General features: G+C 41.1%; 1 protein-coding gene across 18 annotated transcripts in view; it reads left to right on the top strand.

Moving 5' to 3' along the window:
• The window catches only part of PCDH15 (protocadherin related 15), a 648,544-nt gene that overhangs the window by 323,304 nt on the left and 303,819 nt on the right, over window positions 1–21,421 (top strand). The window lies entirely within an intron of this gene.

The raw sequence follows: 21,421 nt of genomic DNA, 5'->3' as shown, positions 1-21,421 counted from the left end.
ACTACCTTACTCTTGAGGCAGTGTACAATAATTTAAACAGCAACGATATCAAAATCACCACACAGAATAAAATACTGCACTGCTGATAAGTCGGGTACAGTTTAAGTAAGAAAAATAAAATAAAATAACCCGGAATTAAGCACCATCAAAGTACTGGAATATAGTAGACATCAATATGTGAGCTTGCCTAAGCTGAGAAGGGAGATGATGTTCCACAATATGGGTGCCATCTCATAGAAAGCTCTCCCTCTGGTTGCCACCAACTGAGCTTCCAGATACTGCAATGCAGCCAAGGGGTCATCATCAGTTGATTATAAGCATCATTCAGAGCAGTAAGGGGAAAGTTGCTACTGCACCCTGGTCCCAAGTCATTTATGGCTTTATAGGTGAATTCCAAAAATGTTAAACCTGGACCTTTAAGAATGGTAGACTACACACTCAATAAGAGACCCTATAAAGTGGTCCAGCTGCTGTGTTTTGCACTTCCTTCAGCTTCTGGACCAGCCATACATAGAGCACACCAAACACATTGGGTGGTATTCAGCTATGATTTTTACTCAGAGTAGACCCATTAAAATGAATGAACCTAATTCGGCATGTACTCCAGTTTCAGCGAGTCTGCTCTGAAAAAAACCTTGTTGAACGCTGCTCATTATAGTAGCCCAGTCTTGAAGTTGCAATGTATAAGGCACAGTAGCATGGCTATTTTTGTTCAGAATTGGGCACAGTTGATTTACTCACCAAAGCTGGTAAAAGGCACTCTTAGTCACTGCAGCTGTTTTGACCTTCTTGTGACAATGGTTGCTTACCCAGTCTCTGGGTGGGAGTGGTTGTGGTCTCTCACAGAAGGGCCTCAGCTCCACAGAGTAAAAGGCTTCTATTGTGGGCTGGTCTGTTGGGGAATTTTGCAGCTGGCTGCAAAGGAGGGCAGGCTAGCCTGCCATTCACAAGCTTCAAATTAGCCAATCGTTGGCCAGAGGGGGTGGTGCTTTGGTTACCCCAGTTAGGCATTGGGTGGAATCTTTTAGTCTAATATACACATGCAGTGATGTTTTGGGGGATAATGAAGAAGTGCAGGTCTAGATTTGTTTTTACATATCATGCCAGGATAATTGATGGGCTCTCCTTTTTCTGGCAAGTGAATGAGATGAACCTTCAAGTTCCTTTGAGATAGATTAGCATAGGGGAAATAAGAAAATGTGGAAAATAATTAAGCACGGGCTAAATGCTACAGGGACGCGGGTGGTGCTGTGGGTTAAACCACAGAGCCTAGGACTTGCCGATCAGAAGGCCGGCGGTTCAAATCCCCGCAACGGGGTGACCTCCCGTTATTCGGTCCCAGTTCCTGCCCACCTAGCAGTTCGAAAGCACATCAAAGTGCAAGTAGATAAATAGGTACTGCTCTGGCGGGAAGGTAAACGGCGTTTCCGTGCATTGCTCTGGTTCGCCAGAAGCGGCTTAGTCATGTTGGCCACATGACCCGGAAGCTGTACGCCAGCTCCCTCGGCCAATAAAGCGAGATGAGCGCCGCAACCCCAGAGTCGGGCACGACTGGACCTAATGGTCGGGGTCCCTTTACCTTTACCTAAATACTACTTTCCTTTTCTTTGATAGTGTTGCCATTTCACACTGGCTGTTTGAACAGTAGCACTTCATCACAGTACACTTTGTATTTCTCATAAAAAAGTTAATTTTTTCCTTTTAGCTTGCTGAACATGCTTGCTTTAGCAAACATCCATGTTTGCTGACTGCAGATGCAGACATGATTAAAATGGTTAAAAGGGAGAGGGTACATCTAAGTGATAAGCATTGTAAAAGGCTTTCCCTATGAATTTTTCAGGACCTGTGCCTTCCTCCCTCTCTTTTTTCTGAGGGTGTGGGAGGCAGTTCAGACTTTTGCCACCTATTACAAAATTTGTTGATCTGGCACTGGATGAGGTATAGGGAGGCAATAGAAATTGGTCAATTTGGAAGTCTAGATTGTGGAGGTGGAATTGCTCAAGAGCATATTTTGATTCAATTATTTATAAAGCAACTCGTGTACATAATATGCTGGACTAGGTTAATTTTCTCAAGTGAAAATGTTTGTGCAGTTTTCAAAAAGCTATGCATTTTACAGAAATAACTAGTGGACTATTCTGAGATATTGTGCAATAAGCATTTGGAATTCAAACTATCCACAATAAAATCTGCATGAAAAGAACTGTTATTCTATACACAAACCATTAAATTGTGTTCATTTGTTTTCCACATGTAATGTTAGTTTTATATATTCAGATCAATTGGAACTGAACACTTTTCCAGGAGGTATATGCCACATTTAATCTCATCTACCACAGAAAATGTTATCATGTGCTGCTCTTGGAAAAACTAGGCTCACTTGGTAGTCAGGCCCAATAGCAGCTATTGATGACAGTCGTTGCAATCATAGGCCTTGACCATTTATATCGCTAAGCTTATGTTTTTGGCAAATGGGCAGGCCAAGGTGATGTTTGGCCTTGTCTATTATCTTGCCTCAGGCTAATGTTTGAACACAGAAAGGAACACTGAAATATTTACATTGAATGCTACAAGGTGTTTAATTTTGCTTTCCTTACTGTTCTCTACTAGAATAAATTCATTTATTTATTTCAGCACATGAAAGTGGGAGGGGGGATGTGGTCCTAGGCAAACTAGATTGGGCATAGGAAGAACCTTAACGTTGGCATTTGTTGGTGGCCCTTGGCCCCTCTCCTGATCAACTCTGTTTGGTGCCTGGTGTGCACCTAATCAAGGTGTAATCTAAAAACATGAGATTTTGGTTGTTAGTAAAGGTAACAATGAGTACAGAACAGATATCCCAGGTAGCATCTGGTTGGTCACTATGAAAAGCATTGTGCTGAGATAGAGGGACCTTTGGTTTGTACAAATGGGTTCTTCCATAGGAGCCAGTTCCTAGGGGCCGAGGGATCGCCTGCATACCCACACACCCCAAATATTTTTTGGTCTGAAGGGTGGGTGGCAACACGAGAATGACCCTTCTCTGCAGTGGCTCCCCATCTGTGGAATGCTCTCCTCAGGGAAGTTTGCCTGCCGCCTTCATTATACACCATTAGGCACCAGGTAACAATGTTCCTTTAAAACCAGGCTTTTGGTTTGGTTTGATGGACACCCTATGCCCTTTTAAAATTTGGGGTATTTTTTTTGGGGGGGGGAGTTATTGGGATGTTGTTTTTATTTTGATATGTTTTTATTTTGTTCTGCGAACCGCCCTGAGACCTCCAGTTACAGGGCGTTATATAAATTCAATAAGTTGTTGTTGTTGTTGTTAGAGGGCCCCGGGGCCCCCCAAAGTTGATTGCCATTGCCATTCAAATAATGTATACGTGTTGCATCATGTGACCGATTATGCAGGGTGGGGCTTACCTGCCCCCCCATATTTTTTCAAGTTGGCACTCCAGTGGGCTCTTCGTATGTTCTTGCTTGACTCATGTGTGTGTAGCTGAGGCTTTATTTTTCAAGATCTACTGCGTCACATGAGTTGCCCTAGACTTTTGGACATAGGAACAGGACATGTTTGGATCAGGATTGTAAATATTGTATTGGTGCACCTGTTATCTTAAACCTCTCCTTAACATGGTTTCAGATTCACACAATTGAGAGGAATGGGGAAGGGGAGAAAAATATAAGTGTGGGAAAAGTTAGTATGCAGAATTAAGTTTTTTAAGAAAATGTTTTTCCTTAATGCTGGTATATTAGAATGCTGGTATATCACTCTGTGTCTGCTACAACTACCACTTGGGAAATTCCTTTTTCCCCATCTTGAACCGCAAACAGCTTTTTCCACTTACATTAAAGGCCAAGTACTTCAGACTTGCCTCAAGTTGCTGAAAATTGTTCCAGTACATTATTGTCCTTTTGTTTTTATAGTTTTTTAAAAAAATAAAAACACTGGACTGGATAATGACAACGTTAATCAATAATTATTAATTACCCTAATTAATTGTACCATTGATGAGCAAGGCGTGCACTTCATCAGTTCTCTATGAAACCGTAGAAGCAAATCATAACATTTTTGTGAAGGACACAAAACCTAGTGGTGTTTTAATGCCTAGGCTTTTATGTAATAGAAGATGCTGGGCTCCATCAGACTTCTAGCTTTATGCCCAGCAGCAAGTTGGGTAATGAAGCACTAATAACATTGTAATGTATCATTGAAGAGCCACACAACTGTGGACAGAGAGCAATTCCTCCCCTACCACTTTTACACATTCATAAAGTGAAATCATACTTTTTGTTATTAAATTAAACCAGATCATTAAGCCTCTAATTAAGGTATCAATTGCACCATCATTTTCTTGCCCACATTTATTGATTTTCCCTCCTGTGAAATTCCAGGCTCCAGTGGTTATGCTGGATATTACCAATGTAACAGATGTTTAATTTTTGCTTTAAAAAAACCAGCCTCCAGTATTGAGGATGTAAAATGTAGTGGCCCAAGCAATTGACCAGAAATTGAAATTCCAAGGCAGGAACCATTAGCAGCAACTAAGGATCTGGTTAAACTGTGTTTCAGCCCAAGGTACAATGTTTCACCAGCACTGTAGTTTTCTCTTTATGTGCAATATGTCTTTCTTTGCAAATGTGGCTCTGTTTAAAATGCAGTTGCGAAGAACACCTGTGGGGTGGGATGTGTTTCTGTCATATGTTCATACACAGAAATCTAGATGAGTGAAAGAACGATATAATTCAAGGACCGCATGTTGCCCTATTCATAGCCTTCAGCTGGAATACCAGGAATTAGGTGTAGGAGAATCCAAACCATTCATAAAAAATGGCCACATAATGTAAATTGCATACAGCCAAAGTATACACATTAGCTCAGGTCTGGTTAATGATATATTAACAGGGTGCTCCACTGTACTTAATGAATTGCTACTTCTGCATGGATAATTACGAACAAATTAATGATTCTTCTTCACACATATCAGGAATGGTTCTCACAAGAACCCTAAAAATGCTCCCATGTGGTCAGAAGCCTCTGGCTAGTTATACCAGCTATTGGCGCTTGTAACTAAAAGTGTTACAGTTGACCAGAGAGACACTCATTACACCAGTGTGGTGTAGTGGTTAAGAGCGGTAGTCTCGTAATCTGGGGAACCGGGTTCGCGTCTCCGCTCCTCCACATGCAGCTGCTGGGTGACCTTGGGCCAGTCACACTTCTTTGAAGTCTCTCAGCCCCACTCACCTCACAGAGTGTTTGTTGTGGGGGAGGAAGGGAAAAGGAGATTGTTAGCCGCTTTGAGACTCCTGAAGGGGAGTGAAAGGCGGGATATCAAATCCAAACTCTTCTTCTTCTTCTTCTTCTTCCTCGCTGTGATGATGCTCATCTGCTGTCTCCCTCACCTTCTGGTGGCATGGAGATTTTTATATCATCAAAAGGCATAAAAATAGCACTGCTTCTTCTGGTGCTGCAAGAAAAACCCTGTGGGCACGAGGATGTCATCTGGGCATGTGGGAGGTTTTCTCTTTTCTAGGCATTCTGTACGAACCAGCCGGACCACAATCTCCTCTGTTCTTCTTGACTTCTTGATTTGTTGTTTCCTCTGTAATTGTTAGAGTTAATTACACTAATTACACTTTTCAGGAGTTAGGAATCTACTGAATTAAGCCACTTAGTCTCCCATGTGCTCTGTTCAACCAGCACCTAAGGCTGCTTCCTGTGCTGAGCTTCATAATGCATGGCTGTAAATCAGGGGTCAGCAAACTTTTTCAGCAGGGGGCCGGTCCACTGTCCCTCAGACCTTGTGGGGGGCCAGACTATATATGGGGGGGGGGGAATGAACGAATTCCTATGCCCCACAAATAACCCAGAGATGCATCTTAAATAAAAGGACACATTCTACTCATGTAAAAACACGCTGATTCCTGGACCGCCTGGATTTAGAAGGTAATTGGGCCACATGTGGCCCCCGGGCCTTAGTTTGCCTACCCATGCTGTAAATCAAGTCGATGTAGGAGAATTCTCTGCTGCTGCTGAATCCAAATGCTTTTCTCCCCCCTTTTTACTGATAGCAGGCTTTTTGAGCCAGTGGGGATGCCGTCAGTGGAATGGAAAGAAGGGCTATTTTTTTTGCTTATTCTTCTCCCCCCACAGCTTCCCCCACACATATGTCCACACGATTCTGAAATGTCCCCCAGCCCTTTGGAGGAGAGTGTTTTTTTCGGGGGAAGGGTGGGTGTTGGTCTAAAGTAAAGTTTATGAATTTCAAAAAATTAAAAATAATTAAAAAAAATCCTTCACTGTTCCATTGACAGAAGCCCCTGCTGGATCACAGAGTCTTTCTTCATCTGAGGAACACCACTGGATACAACCCACCGCATCTGAAATAATTTAAGCGGTTTTTGTTGCTTAGTTTGTGATAGTTGTGTGTAGATGACTTCAGGACCACCAGGTTTTCCATTTGGATCATGTGGGGCCTGTATGGGTTTGAAGGACTAGGTGAGTGAGTACAGTGGTACCTCAGGTTAAGTACTTAATTCGTTCCGGAGGTCCGTACTTAACCTGAAACTGTTCTAAACCTGAAGCACCACTTTAGCTAATGGGGCCTCCTCCTGCTGCCGCGCTGCCAGAGCCCGATTTCTGTTCTCATCCTGAAGCAAAATTCTTAACCTGAAGCACTATTTCTGGGTTAGTGGAGTCTGTAACCTGAAGCGTATGTAACCTGAGCTACCACTGTACATTCAAAAGTAAGGATACTTGATGTTCTGCAAGTGAAACTTACTAGCCTGTTCAAAAAGGCACATGTCTGTATCCTTAGGCTACAGTGTTACGCATATTTTGGAGTAAGCACCATCAAACACAGTGGTTTTTCCTCCTGACTGAACATGTTTAGGAATGGGCTATTTATCTAATGCAGAATTGAACCATTTCGGCTCTTAAAAGAGATGCAGGAGTATTAGGGAAAAGATAGAGAATTTCTGTTAGAGCATGACTTGTGGGTCACATGTGACGCGTTCAACTGTTTACCTACCTGATGGAAACAAAGATATTTTACAGGTGACTTAAAAGAAGCTGTGGTATTCACATCATGACTGCTATTGTCAGATGATATTTTGTTTGACTAAAGCGTTGAGCATGAGGTGGTGATGATTCTTCTTGAGATAACCTTTTCATCATATGCTGGTAAGGTAATATAAATGGTCATCCTAATGGTTCCTAGTGAATCCATTTATTGACAAGCATTATGTGGCGCATTGGTGGCTGAGGCAGCTGTGAATATGTTGTTTTTCTGATAGACGGTGGAAATGTATCCAAGTCTGTTTAACAAGAAAACACATATAGAGACACATTTGCATGATAACATAGAACACTTTTCTTTTCACTCACAGGAACTGTCCATTCTTATTTCCATCTTTATACATGACCTGGCAACTTACAGATGTTAGTAGCTTCCATATTCTCCAAATCGTATTTCAGAGTGTAAAAGCTCAAGGAAATGGTTGTGTTACATGCAATGTTCAGAATGACTTAAAGCATCCTCGTGCTATTTGTAGTTAATTTAAGCTAAGAAGCAGCAGCAGAAGAAATATGTGTTCTTGCATATGTATTACACCTGGAGGAAATGCAGGCAAACAATCTTATGCATGTTTACTCAGAAATACGTTCAGTGGGGCTTATTCCCAGGAATTTATGCATAGGATTGCAGCCTTAAGCATCATTTTGAAACTAATATAAGACATAAATAATTCTAGTTCATACTTTATGTTCTCCAAGTTCCTGTGACTGGTAAAAGCTTCTCCAACATATTAAACATATCAATTCTAAATGCATATGGGATTTATTGTGACTCTGGGTTTTTTTAATCTCTGTTTTTTTTTAATATGATATTTTTTAATTCTTAAGACCTCACATAACTTTTAAAATGTGCTCCGTAATGTGGGTTTTCATTTAGGTTTGCAATTTAAATAAATAAATGTAGAGAAGCAACAGAATTCCAAAGTGTGCCCTACCTTAGCAAATCACAACGTGGGTGTTCTTGACAAGTTTGTCTGGATCTTTATCAGCAAAAAACCCCACAAAAAACAAAAATAAATAATTCGCTTATGTCCTATCATACCTGCTGGCAAAAGATATCATATGCTGGTTTTTTAATGGTGTTTGTTCCCCTAAAATAAATTAAACCTGGAGTGGTGTTAGCACAATGGCAACAGGAAATTAATGAAATTCCTAATCTGCTTTATGCACCTTAAATATCCCCTTCCTATTCATCATAAACATATAGGGTACTTGCTGTGGGCATACCGCTGCCTTGTTTCCCCTGCAGCATAGACTGGATTGCACAGTAACAAATTGGGAGATTAGGTTTTTATATATATATAAAGACTTTTGCTGTTTTGCTGTTTCTTGATAAGAACTGCATGCAATAAAATCCTTCCAAAACATGCATCTTATCAACACTGATCTCATTAGCTTAGAAGTAAACTTGATTCCTGTCATCTAGGATTCTGCGTCTCCCCTCCCCATGGAGGAAAGCATGTTTTTTGAATTAGTAACAGCAACAGGCTGCTCTATAGGCTTCGGTGGTGGGATCAGCAAAAATAGAGCTTAAAACAAGGCAATATCTGCTTCACTTTTATTGAACTCACCACCTTCCCTTTCTACACATGTATCAATATCAAGAGAATAAAAATACTGACTTCTTAAATGAACATAGTATGAACAGGTTTTTTTGAGATTATTTACAAATAGCAACAAGGTCTAGTGTATCTTTCCTTTTAAATTGAGCAGTTGCTGCTAGCTCCAACTGAAGCTGGTTTAGTAGTCAGAACACCTGGCAACAATTGCATTTGTATGGAGAAATGTATTGTTTTGAGTTTGGGGAAGTAAGCTGTAGGCCAAGACCCTCCTAATGCCTAACCCGCCCCCCCCCCCCCAATTCCTGGATTAAGTACAGATTCAATTGCTGGAATAGCCAGGCCAGCTTGGTAATGGCCCACTAAGCATGGCCTGAAGGTGAGAAGGGCTGTGGCTCTGGGCTGGAGAACACTTGAGTACCCCCCCCCAACATCTCAACTGTTTGTTAGACAGAAAAAAAGCCTAGAATACAGTGGTACCTCGGGTTAAGAACTTAATTCGTTCCGGAGGTCCGTTCTTAACCTGAAACTTTTCTTAACCTGAAGTACCACTTTAGCTAATGGGGACTCCCGCTGCCGCCACGCCGCCAAGGCACAATTTCTGTTCTCATCCTGAAGCAAAGTTCCTAACCCAAGGTACTATTTTTGGGTTAGTGGAGACTGCAACCTGAAGCGTCTGTAACCTGAAGTGTCTGTGAGGCATCTAATCATAGCCTGCATTTTTATCAAGGCTTATAGTTTGATTAGGGTCTGTATTTTAAAATGAGCTTAAAGATTTTCAAATGTTTTATGCCAGGCAGAAGACCAGCTGCCTAAGTACTTTGTCAAGATGTTTATCCTCCTGGACAAGGGGGCCCCCTGATTTATAGCAGAAAACAATTCTCAAAGTCGTAAAAAGAGAATTACAAGCTGAGAGCAAGGTTACACCACCCTACATAATTAAGAGTTGGTAAATAGTAAAATCATTAAACTTGAGCCATATCTTTCTAAGGTTAAAGGCCAAGAGCAGATGGAAAAGAAAACATCTGGCTGGAGAAAGGGGAGTGTAAACAGAAGAAGAGGTTTCTTTCTTATTTTATTTTGAGGCTGTAAACTGATTCCTTCCTGTTTCTTTGAGAAGATTTATTCTTCTAAAAAGCTATCTATGATAATGTATGAAATATACTGGCTTAAATGTAATTATGCAAAGGATCTAGAAAGAAAGAAATGTTAAATTCTTATTTCATAGAGTCATATTGCTGTAGGAGACCAGAGGGGCAAATGAGCCCAGCCCCCTGCCAGACAGGAGACGCCATCGAGCACTCCTGATATATGGTTGTCAGGCCTTTGTTTAAAGACCTTCAAAAAGGAGATCTTTCATTGATGATGTATGAGAATGTGAACCCAAGATCTCTGACATCTGTTTAAGATAAAAAAAATTTAAAACTATTAACCATCTGTTTTGGAGGGCAATAGGGCAAGGAGGGCAAGAGGTGAGCTGGTAATTAAGGTTCCTTGTTGAGACAAATGTAAGATATATGACTACTTATTTGTCATTTATAGATAGAAGAATATATAGCTTTTTGTATCCCATAAAAGGCAATAGGAAATGGGTGTATCTTTTAGGATTGGTTGTAGCAATCAGCCAATAGGAAATTCAACCAGGCTGATTGGACAGAGGCAGCCAAAGGAGGAGCAAGGGAGCTGGGCTGAGGGAATATAAGTGCTGGCCATAATGGCAGGAGACCAGGCCAGAGCTTGGTAACCATATACCACTGTGCCTCTCATTTATTTGTCTGACAAATAAATTATTATTTTAATTTCTCTATTGCTGCGTTGAATATTTCATTCCAGCTAAGCGTTAACCACAAGCAGGGTGCTACATCTGTAACCCGAGGTACCACTGTAGAGAGATGTAAGCCAGAAGCTTCAGTGTGGAAAAGCAGAGAGAGTGCCATGTTTGATTTCTGTTTTAATCCAATGCTGCAGCTATGGGGGAGGAATACCCTTTTTGGGGTGTTAATGCTGTGAACCCCTCCATCATAGGTTCAGGTTGTATATAAGTGTAAACAAACCATATATCATACAGACTCTGCTGTGCCTCATTTTCAAAAGGAAACATGAACACTGAGAAAGCACCTAGAACCCTGGAATCTCACACTGCTCAGAGATTGGGGTGGCATACAACAGTTTTTATGGTGTTGTTTAAAATGGTCTCTGTTAGTAACTTCTGGTGAAGATTTTAAGAGACACATATAGAAAGACACATTTAGAGACAGGTAAAGGTAAAGGTACCCCTGCCCGTACGGGCCAGTCTTGACAGACTCTAGGGTTGTGTGCTCATCTCACTCTAGAGGCCGGGAGCCAGCGCTGTCCGCAGACACTTCCGGGTCACGTGGCCAGCGTGACAAGCTGCATCTGGCGAGCCAGCGCAGCACACGGAACGCCGTTTACCTTCCCGCTGGTAAGCGGTCCCTATTTATCTACTTGCACCCGGGGGTGCTTTCGAACTGCTAGGTTCAAAGCTGCAAATAGGCTTTAAAAGTCAAAACTTTGGTTGTCATGATGGCCCATAAAGTTCTGAGCAGCCGCTTGCAAGGTGGTCTCAGCAAAAACTACAAGATCGACACCAGATTTCTTCTATGTTGGCTTTGTTTATTCCATTCTATTTTCCTCTTCTACAAACAGCTCAGGGTCTTCTGCAGGAATTCCTGATTTTATTTTCACAACAACCCCGTGAAGCAGGGTATGCTGAAGCATAGTGGCTTGCCCCAAACTATAAATTATCTAGCAGGCCACAAGATTATTTCAATACATCTTGCAATTTCAGCTATCATTGATTGCAGGATGCTCCCTTGCAAAAGTCAGTGAAAAAGATCAAACATGTAAGTTTTTTATAGGGTTTTACATTTGCAGACAATGATTCATTAGAGCCTATAGGACATAGTATTTTCTGTAATTACCTTTTACAACCCTTGGACAAAATAACTATATTGGTTTACTTGCCTCTAAGAAAAACCCCTCCCTTTCTACAGTTGTCACTGAAATTATATTCTATTCTGTCTCTAGGGTGACATTTCCAATTTTCTCTCTTTGGGAAGAACCCCCTATGTGATAGTTTATGTGAGCTGCTTCCAAGGAAAGGTGGTTGCTTGTCACTGCAATCATTTATCTGTCTTGTGAGTAAAACACCCAACTTAACCAAATAAATAATGTCACTGAAGAGGAAATCCCGCCTCGAAAAATATTTGTATCTTATTTGGAATGCAGGTCTGTGTGGTGTTTCTGAATTGGTAATACAGTTATGCTTATGAGTTCTTTATTATCCAGGGCATGGGTAGGCAAACTAAGGCCTGGGGGCCGGATCCGGCCTAATCGCCTTCTAAATCCCACCTGCGGACAGTTTGGTAATCAGCATGTTTTTACATTAGTAGAATGCTTCCTTTTATTTAAAATGCATCTCTGGGTTATTTGTGGGGCATAGGAATTCTTTAATTTTTTTTCTTCAAAATATAGTCTATGTCCGCTCCCCAAGGTCTGAGGGATAGTGGACCGGCCCCCTGCTGAAAAAGTTTGCTGGTCCCTGATTCAGGGTGTCACCCACTACCTTTCTCCCCAATTTACTTGCATACAGTGGACAGGAGAAGGAGAGTAAGCATTTGGGTAGGTTTCCATAGACCAGATTATGCTGCAGCTCCTCTCTGAAAGCTTTTCCTAAAGTCTGTTTAGCAATTTTGGGGAAGCATTGCTACTAAGATGTTGTCAGCGACTAGGTTTTGGTCTGGAGGCTAGGGCAGAATTGAGACTGATGCTGCTCAGGCCCTCAAGGCATCCCTGCCTTTGAGAGATGGATGGTAGTAGACAAAGAGAGACTTACAGGGTGTTGCTCCTTTTAGAAAGAGAACTGTATGAGTACAATCTTTTTTTATAATAGCAACAAAACCACCCTGAAGACTAAGGACAGGTGGAAACTTCATCAGTTTAGTACAGCATGTGTCCTCAAGATAGGGTGACATTGTGCCCCCTGTGGATAAGAGAAACTACACAGTGTGAAGCCTGAACTACTGCCCTAGAGGAAGATATACATCACTGCCTTCAGATGACTTGTGCCTGCAAGGCAGCTCTTTCCCAATGCTTGTGTCTCAGGCCTTGCTTCTCTGTAATTTCCCATTATCCTTTGATAATAGAACTCTGATTCTCTCAAGCTTTTTTCTAGCTACGTTACTCTGCCAATTGCATGGATGTAACCCAAAGAGCCACCCCGATTCTCACATTTAGCACTGCTGTAACTTTCAATTAAAATGTGCGCTATTAAGCTCTTAAGGTTCATTAAGGAGAAACTGAATTAAATTTTACATCTTATTGACACTACTGCTGCTATCACCTTGAATTGAAAGGCCTAGCAAAATGGCAGCCTTCTGTTCATTTTGCCTGCATAATGGAAAATTGCAATGATTATGTTGAACTTGGCAATTAATATAGTGGATTTTGATTTATCATCCAGTACATTATCTTGAGGAAATGAAGTCAGATATTGTAGGCCCCCACTTCTATCCACTTATAACTTACGCAAATGAATTTTAAGGCTGCAAGTCTTTCTCCAACTTTCTTGTGAGTAAACCCCATTAAACGCAAGAAAACTTAACGGTAATCCTATACACGTCTCCTCAGAAGTACGTAAGTCCAGTGGGCCTTACTCCTAGGTAAGTTGATAGGGGATTGCACCCACAAGTTTGACTAGACATCTATAGGATTGTGCAGTTACGATGGTTTTACAGAATGATAGAGGGTGAATATAGCCAAATAAATGCGGGGGGTGGGGTGGACACTGAAACTACTTTCATAAAATCTATTCAAGTTATCTCCCTTTTAGTATGCCTCATTTGTATGGTACTAAAGATTACCAAGTGGGAGTATTAATAGAGCTAATATGGAGGCATTTGTATCCTGTAGGGCAGATGATTCTTGTCAGCCTGGGAAGGTAGCCCAGGAGAAAGAAAACTCTGATCCTAAGCCTCTGCTGCCTTGTGGCTATACTCATTCATGAGAAAGCCTTTGGGAGTAAATCCATTGCCTTGTGGGCCATCTTCAGGAAATGCTTATTACACTTTACATCCATGTAGCACTAAACCATGGTTTACTTTTACAACTGAACACAGCCATTGTAATCAAAAGGCAGTGTTTAACAGCACTGTTGCAAATGGGCTTAGCTTGATACACTCAGGATCAAGCCCTGAATTGTTACTGCAGAGCGTCGTTCTCAAACCATAAAGTGAACCATCCTAGAAAGGTGCCCTCAATTACTTGAAGAAGCTACAATATTTCCTTACCAATTCCAGTGTGTGTCTTGCTTGATTTAAGAGTTACAGTGAAATCCCATTCCTTTCCAATCAGGACAATATAGAAGAAAATGCGTCTTACAGTTTGGGTTCACTTTCAGAGTGGAAAGGAAGGCAGATAACTATTCAGTCTGCAATGCCAAATACACTTACTAGGGGACGTGCTTCTAAGTAAATGTGCATAGGATTGTGTGCCAATCACTTGCTAAAAGTAAGATTTCCTGTACAAGCAAGTATGTATTTGGGAAACACTTTTTGAGTGGGAGAATTAGTTTGCACATGGAAATTGCATGTATCTGATTTATTTGTTAATGTGTGTGAGGAAAAGTTGAATATCATATATATAAAGGTAAAGGTAAAGGGACTCCTGACCATTAGGTCCAGTCGTGGCCGACTCTGGGGTTGCGGCGCTCATCTCGCTTTATTGGCCAAGGGAGCTGGTGTACAGCTTCCGGGTCATGCGGCCAGCATGACTAAGCCACTTCTAGAGAACCAGAGCAGTGCACGGAAACGCCGTTTACTTTCCTGCCGGAGTGGTACCTATTTATCTACTTGCACTTTGACGTGCTTTCGAACTGCTAGGTTGGCAGGAGCAGGGACTGAGCAACGGGAGCTCACCCCGTCGTGGGGATTCGAACCGCCGACCTTCTGATTGGCAAGCCCTAGGCTCTGTGGTTTAACCCACAGCGCCACCCGCGTCCCATATATAGGAATACACAGGGTTTAAATGTTCACTTGCCCACAATCAAGGAGATTTGGAAGTTTAAATCTCATCAGTTGTTCACATAGATAATTTCTGAGAAAGTTTACTGTTTGCAATTGGGTGTGTTAGTTTTGAGAGTGCTAATGGAAGGGAAAGAACAGCACCAGGATGCAATCTGATCCTTCTGTTAGCCTAAAATGGCATATCTTCTGATACAGCTGAGCTTTGTTATCATATCGTTATAGGATTGGAAGGTACCAAGGGTTATCTAGTCCATCCCTCTGCAGTGCAGGAATCTCAGCTAAATAATCCCTGACAGATGGCAACCCAATATCTGTTTAAAAACCTCCAGTGAAGGAGAGTTCATCACCTTCCAAGGTAGTCCTTTGCATTGCCAAACCGCTCTTACTGTGAGCTGTCATCCTTAAATTGGTTCTGAAATTATTTCCCATTCCTTTCTGTGTGCAAAATGGGTGGAGGACTGGATTACAAAGATCCAGCTCCAGGATCAATAAATCTTGGCTACAAGTCAAACCAATAATTTACTTGCATGGATAATCATTCATCTAGTTCTCACTAAGGTGGCAAAACATAAGCTGTGACATTTCAAAAAACAGGTAGAAATTAACACATGACTGAATGCTTCCACAGGTTAGAACAAAAATTTAAAAATGGAAGAACTTTTCAAATAGGAAACTAGTATGTCACCAAGACTACTAGGCTAGAACATTCCCCTGACACCTACGGTAGTTTTCTATATGCAGGGAGCTGCTGTATTTGCATGGAGTAGGATGTGATAATGCAATTTAGTCTGTGCAGCTTGTCTTTAGGTGTAGTCTGAAGTGAGAAAGCCCAGGCATAAGTTTTCACCTTAGTGAGAACTTGTAATAATTACAGCTGCAATCATGAAAATTGCATCTGGGGAACTGTGGTTATATCTATGGATCCTCTCATACACACACACACACAGAGGGGCGGGGGGAGAGAGACATATATGTATGTATGTATGAATGATTGTGCAAGAACCAGACAAATTAGACTTTCAGTGTTCTGGTCTCAACTCAGCATGCTGACTTAGTACCAAAGATGTGTGTTTCCAGTGACTGATTTTGGCTCTTAAAATTTCAGTGGTGCCCTGTGTGGTGCTTAAATTTGGTCCCCCCCCCCCCATTGTTCATCATTGTTGCAAGGCCCCTGCAACACACTCTCGATTCGGCACCAAATGTATGTAAACCAGCCATTCTCCCCTAAAGCCGCCTGTGTTCAGAGTATTTAGAGGGATAGCCTTAAACAAATGCTGCCTACTCATTTGAAAGTGATGCTTCTTAAACATCATGTAGAAATTTGTATGTAATCAGCAGCACATATACATATATTGATGTAGAATTCTGAAACCATTTCAAATTATTTGTATTCCTTAAAAATGAAATTTAAAAAAAAAACAGGAAAGAAAAACAAATCACTACGTTTATTGTATTATGCCAAAAAAAAAGTGTTCTCACAATGGATTAAAGAGAATAAGTATATAACAGTTGGGAAGTGAAATGGGGAGGTTTCTATTTGAAAACATTATTAAAACTAACAGAAAGCCCTCTTTTTAATTAGCAACATCTCACATTGTCTTCATTGCCCTGCTATGTCTTCTTCCCGTGGGCGACATGTTTTTACCAGCCCTTGAATAATTGTTTTCAGCTTTTAACACATTTGGCAATATGTACAACAGGTGATCAGTTTTAGAATGTGAGCTGAGTTTGAGGACGTTTTATTCATGGACTCAAAAGTATTCAGAATGCATCATAGAACACAGATCCAAACATACTTGAGCATATTTATGATTCATTGCTACTTTCAATTAAAATGCCATGAATTAATTGTTCTAAGAATCACATCTTTCACAAGCCTTGTGGGGGATGAAATCAACCATTCCAAATTAATTTTATCAGCTCAACAAAGCACAATTGACTGTTTAAACTTTACTTAAATACAGTCCCTTGTTCAAAATAAACAATTCAGACTAAGGCTGGCATCCTATATCCACTACTTTGGAGTACACCCCGTTAACTTTAATGGGACTTACTTCTGAATAAACATGCATAGGATTGCATTGTTAATCTCTAAAATTAGCGTATGCATATGTATGTAAAATGAATTGCTAGTGCATTTTAAATGGCATAAGCCTTGAGTCATACCTTCAGAGAAAGTATATGGTATAGTCATTACTATATATGATATTTTTCAGTTGTTTTATATCAAAGAAAACACCTCAAAGCAATTTAACAAGTACAGGCAGGCAGGTTTCAACCTCGGTACATGTGAAAAAGGCTGAAGGAAGCCCTTCCTTCTTGATGAGATATTGTTCTATTCTAAAGTGGTTCGGTCTTGAGGAGGACTAAACCATGCCCTTTGAATCTACTCCTAAATAGCCAACTTTTCCTAGCAGAATTCATTTATTCATTCATTTACTTACATTGATAATAAGAGTTCTCTGGGTGGCTCACAAAACAAAACACCATTCCCAACTATTCCTATGGAATTAGGATTTCTCTGTCCAGAAGAATGGCCTTAGTTCAGATCAGGTATCCTCTTTGTAATGCTGACAGCAACAAATACACAGGCACACATTCTGAAAATCACTTCAACAAACTACTGTGATCCTTTGGGGAATTATTTTATTCCTAAGCTTGTGAAATTGTTGACCCATTTCTAGAGGCATCAGAGGGAATATGGGATATTGCATACTGTCTCATCTGCTGAACCTGTTCGCAACATAGCCAATTAATCTCCCTTCTGCTGAAATAAATAAATTAAAATGCCTTATTGTTAGATGTAGCTGTTTCTCTCCCCAGCCCCAAGCACAGTTGGCCTTTAATGCTGTAGTTTATCTGAGAACATGACAGGATGGCCAAACTGTGTCTCAAGGTCAAGAAACCAAGAATAGGAAGAGAAATAAATGAAGCGTGCATGCCAAGGGGAAACACACTTGGACTCAAGGAGAGGAAGGTGGCAATAATGCAGTCCGTGGTGTCCAAAACATAGATTCCCCAGCATCTTCACCTGGGCTGAAGGATGGAAGGGTGAATTGACAGTGGAATTGAGAAGGCAGCAAGAGGACACTTACAGATAGAGAGAAACTACATTGTGAGTGGATATGTAAGGAGGGTGGAGATGGGTGTTTTGGGGGTGCAAATGCGTAGGACTGGTTTGCATATTTGGCAGCAGGCATGGATCCGGGAACCCCAGCTGCTACTCCGCTGCAAAGTGGTGGTAATGCTGGGAAGATTCGTTTGAGAGAATCTGTGTGTGTGTGCACGTGTTTAACACTTCACCTACAATTCCCCACCTCCCATCAGATTTTCTCCATTTGATGCAGCACATTACTTTCATTGAGAGCTGAGCAACCTAAATCCATTCTAGGAGTTCCCTCCAATTCTCTGGTGCAGGTTTGGGAAATGTGAGGATCACCCAGTCTTGGGAAAAAGTGGAGACGAGAGAAAAGTTTCATAGTGCAAACATAAATCCTTGCACTAAAGAATAAATGCATTAAATACCTCCCATAGAATTGAAGGAGGACTTGTAAGCCACCCAGTCCATCCCCTATTCATTGTATGAAAACTAGGGCTAAGCATCTCTAACTGATGGCTGACTTGACTCTGCTCCAAGAGTTTCAATGAGGGAGAACCCACCAGTTTAGATAATTGATTACACAAGCTGCTTTTACTGTCAAGAGGTTTCCCCAAATGTTTAACCAAAGTCTACTCTCCTGTCAATTTCACCCATTGCATTTATTCCCCTGTCCCTTTGGGACAGCAGCAAATATTTTCTCTTTTCTATGTCAAAGTCCTTCGGGTATTTGTAGAGCGCTATCACGTTAAACACTCTGTCTTCTCTTCCCCAGGCTCAGTATACCCAATTCCTTCAACCTTTCATCACCGATTTTGTTTTATCTGTATACTTTTTCTGAGGTGTTTTTCTTTTTCTTCAAAGCTTTCTATTTTATGCATTGAAATGTTTTCTCCTTGAAACAATGTTGTGTTACTGTCTTGCCCACTTTTCAACCTCCTTGCATTAGCCTCTGTCTCTCCCCACTCTGTGTGTCCTTCTCTCTCTCTCTCTCTCTCTCTCTCACTCACACACACACACACACACACACACACACACACCATCCCCAAGCATCTGATGTGCCACTTTAGGAGTTCTTGGAATGTATTTATTATTATTTTTTATTCATTTCCTTGCTCACACTTCTCAGGACAATGTACAGAAAGTAATAAATGCAACTAAATAGCAGCTTAAAACAATACAAAAAATAGGAGCAGATAAAAACCAATGCCAAGTAAACACCCATGGCAAAGACCTATCCATTCATTGTAGTAAGTGCTATGGCATTCAAAAGCCCCTTGATTATTATTTTTTTGAAAGGTGGTTGGTTATATGTGTGTTAAAAGAACAGGAATAGTTGATACATTTTGTATTCGTGAAAGAGGGTGGACTGTGGTTTTCCATACAATAAAGTGACTTATCAGGGTATCGGTTCCGACAACCAGTTTTGTCAGCCCTTTATTCATTATTCTGCAACTATCTTTGAAAAGAAGTCTAGCTTTTACTTCAAATATATCATATTTGTTGGCTTCTGTTCTAACTGATGTCATATATCTATTTGCTGAATTTGCTCAAAACATATAGTCAATTGAAACGACTGCTTTCTCTCCCCGAATACCATACAAATCATAAGTTGAGAAATCAAGAGCAATTCCTCAGTGCCTCAAGTTCTGATAGATGTGCTTGCCTGTTCCTACTTTTTGTGAAAATGCCACCTACTCCCGTTAAAGGCAAGCCTATTTTCTCTTGACTGCAATGAATATAAAGAGGTGATGAAAGATGCAGAGAGGAGCTTTAATGTCTTGACATGATACCATTGTTTGTGATGTAAATAACTGCCAGAGACGACACTGCAAATGCACAGATAAGAAAAGTTGACTTCTGGAAGTAAAATGATAGCAGTGACTTTAATGATTTGAGAATGAAGGCAGAACAGATTGTTTTGATGTTGAGCTGAGGGTAGGAAAGGGGGAATCTGACTCAGAAAGCGGTGTGTGTGTGTGTGTGTGTGTGTGCGTGCGCGGGGGGGGGGGGGGAGAGAATGTTGCTTATGTGACCATAATGCAAAATATAATCATGCAACAGTGACAGTGAGTAAATACACTAGATTTGGCAGTTTACAGAGTTAACCCTGTATTGTTTCACACTGTACTTCTATAAATAATGCATCAAACTTACTTTAATATGGGCCTTTATCATGTTATTCATTTTGGTCCTTGCTACTGTTTTATTCCTGCATGCTTAAAAAAGAGACTCTTGTCAGCATCCTTTGGCATTTTCTTCTGGTTCCTAATTTAAAGGCGCTATTAAATGTGGTGGGTATTTTTGATTAGTTCATTCATCCTCTGCCTACAATTAGTTATTTCATATGTGCTGCCATTATAAGAAAAATACTCAATACTTAGCATTTATAACATGCTTAATATACATTATCTCAATTTCCAGAGGGGTAGATGCACTAGTCTCTTGCAGCAAAACCAACAAAAAGTTGTGTGGCACCATACACACCCATATATGTATTATAGCACTACAGACAGAGTTTGGGATCCCAACTGCATATGCTGTGTGAGCCAACAAAAAGCAGTCACATATCTAAAGGTATAAATGAACACACATTTATACATACTATGTTGCATTTATATGTTTAGCAGCCATTCATTTTTACAGCTAAGTACGGTAACACAGACGCAAATCAATAAATGACTGGCTCAAGACCAGTCAGTCAATCAATCCAGGGCACAGAATTCTTAAGCAGAAGTAACAGCTAGTTATAAAATGTCTCTTTAATATTAAGGGGAAGGTGGGAGAGATAGGAGGGCATGCGTGTTGGTTTCCTGAAAATCCAGATGATTAGAGTGTTGGATTTTTCACAGGACAGGGATTGAAAAGTGTGGCATCCCTGGCTGAGATGGTACAGTCATAGGTCATGTTTGTCTGAGTTTGCAGTTTAGCTCCCCTGGACAAACTATGAGACATAAGTCATAAGACAATCCTTGGTTACAGCTCATCGTTAAAGGTAAAGGTACCCCTTCCCGTACGGGCCAGTCGTGTCCGACTCTAGGGTTGTGTGCCCATCTCACTTAAGAGGCCGGGGGCCAGCGCTGTCCGGAGACACTTCCGGCTCACATGGCCAGCGTGACAAAGCCGCATCTGGCAAGCCAGCACAGCACGCGGAACACCGTTTACCTTCCCGCCAGTAAGCCGTCCCTATTTATCTACTTGCACCCGGGGGTGCTTTCGAACTGCTAGGTTGGCAGGTGCTGGGACTGAGCAATGGGAGCGCACCCCGCCGCGGGGATTTGAACCGCCAACCTTTCGATCGGCAAGCCCTAGGCGCTGAGGCTTTTACCCCCAGCTCATGTTTAGGAGAGAGCTAAACCACAAGCCTGGGTTTGGATAACATGCTATGCCAAACCATGGCTTAACCCAATACAGAGCAGGATCAAATCACCAGGGAGAAGTGAAGCACCCACAATCTCCTTTCTGGCAGTCCACATGTTCATGTGTTTTCACTGAGCCATTTGGAATAACAACTGGGAATGAAGAAAGAGAAAAAAAGATTTTGTATGGAACAGTGTGTTCCTAATTTATCTCAAAAACAGAATTATTCTGCAGGAATTTAAAAGTTAATCCTTTTTTTAAATGGAAGCATATAAAGAACATAAAGTAAAACATAAATAAAAGT

This window comes from Podarcis pityusensis (genome assembly GCF_964106645.2).
Source record: "Podarcis pityusensis genome assembly, chromosome: 5".
Lineage (NCBI taxonomy): Eukaryota > Metazoa > Chordata > Lepidosauria > Squamata > Lacertidae > Podarcis > Podarcis pityusensis.
The sequence above is the reverse complement of the archived record's forward strand: the minus strand, read 5'-3'. Positions and strand labels throughout refer to the sequence as shown.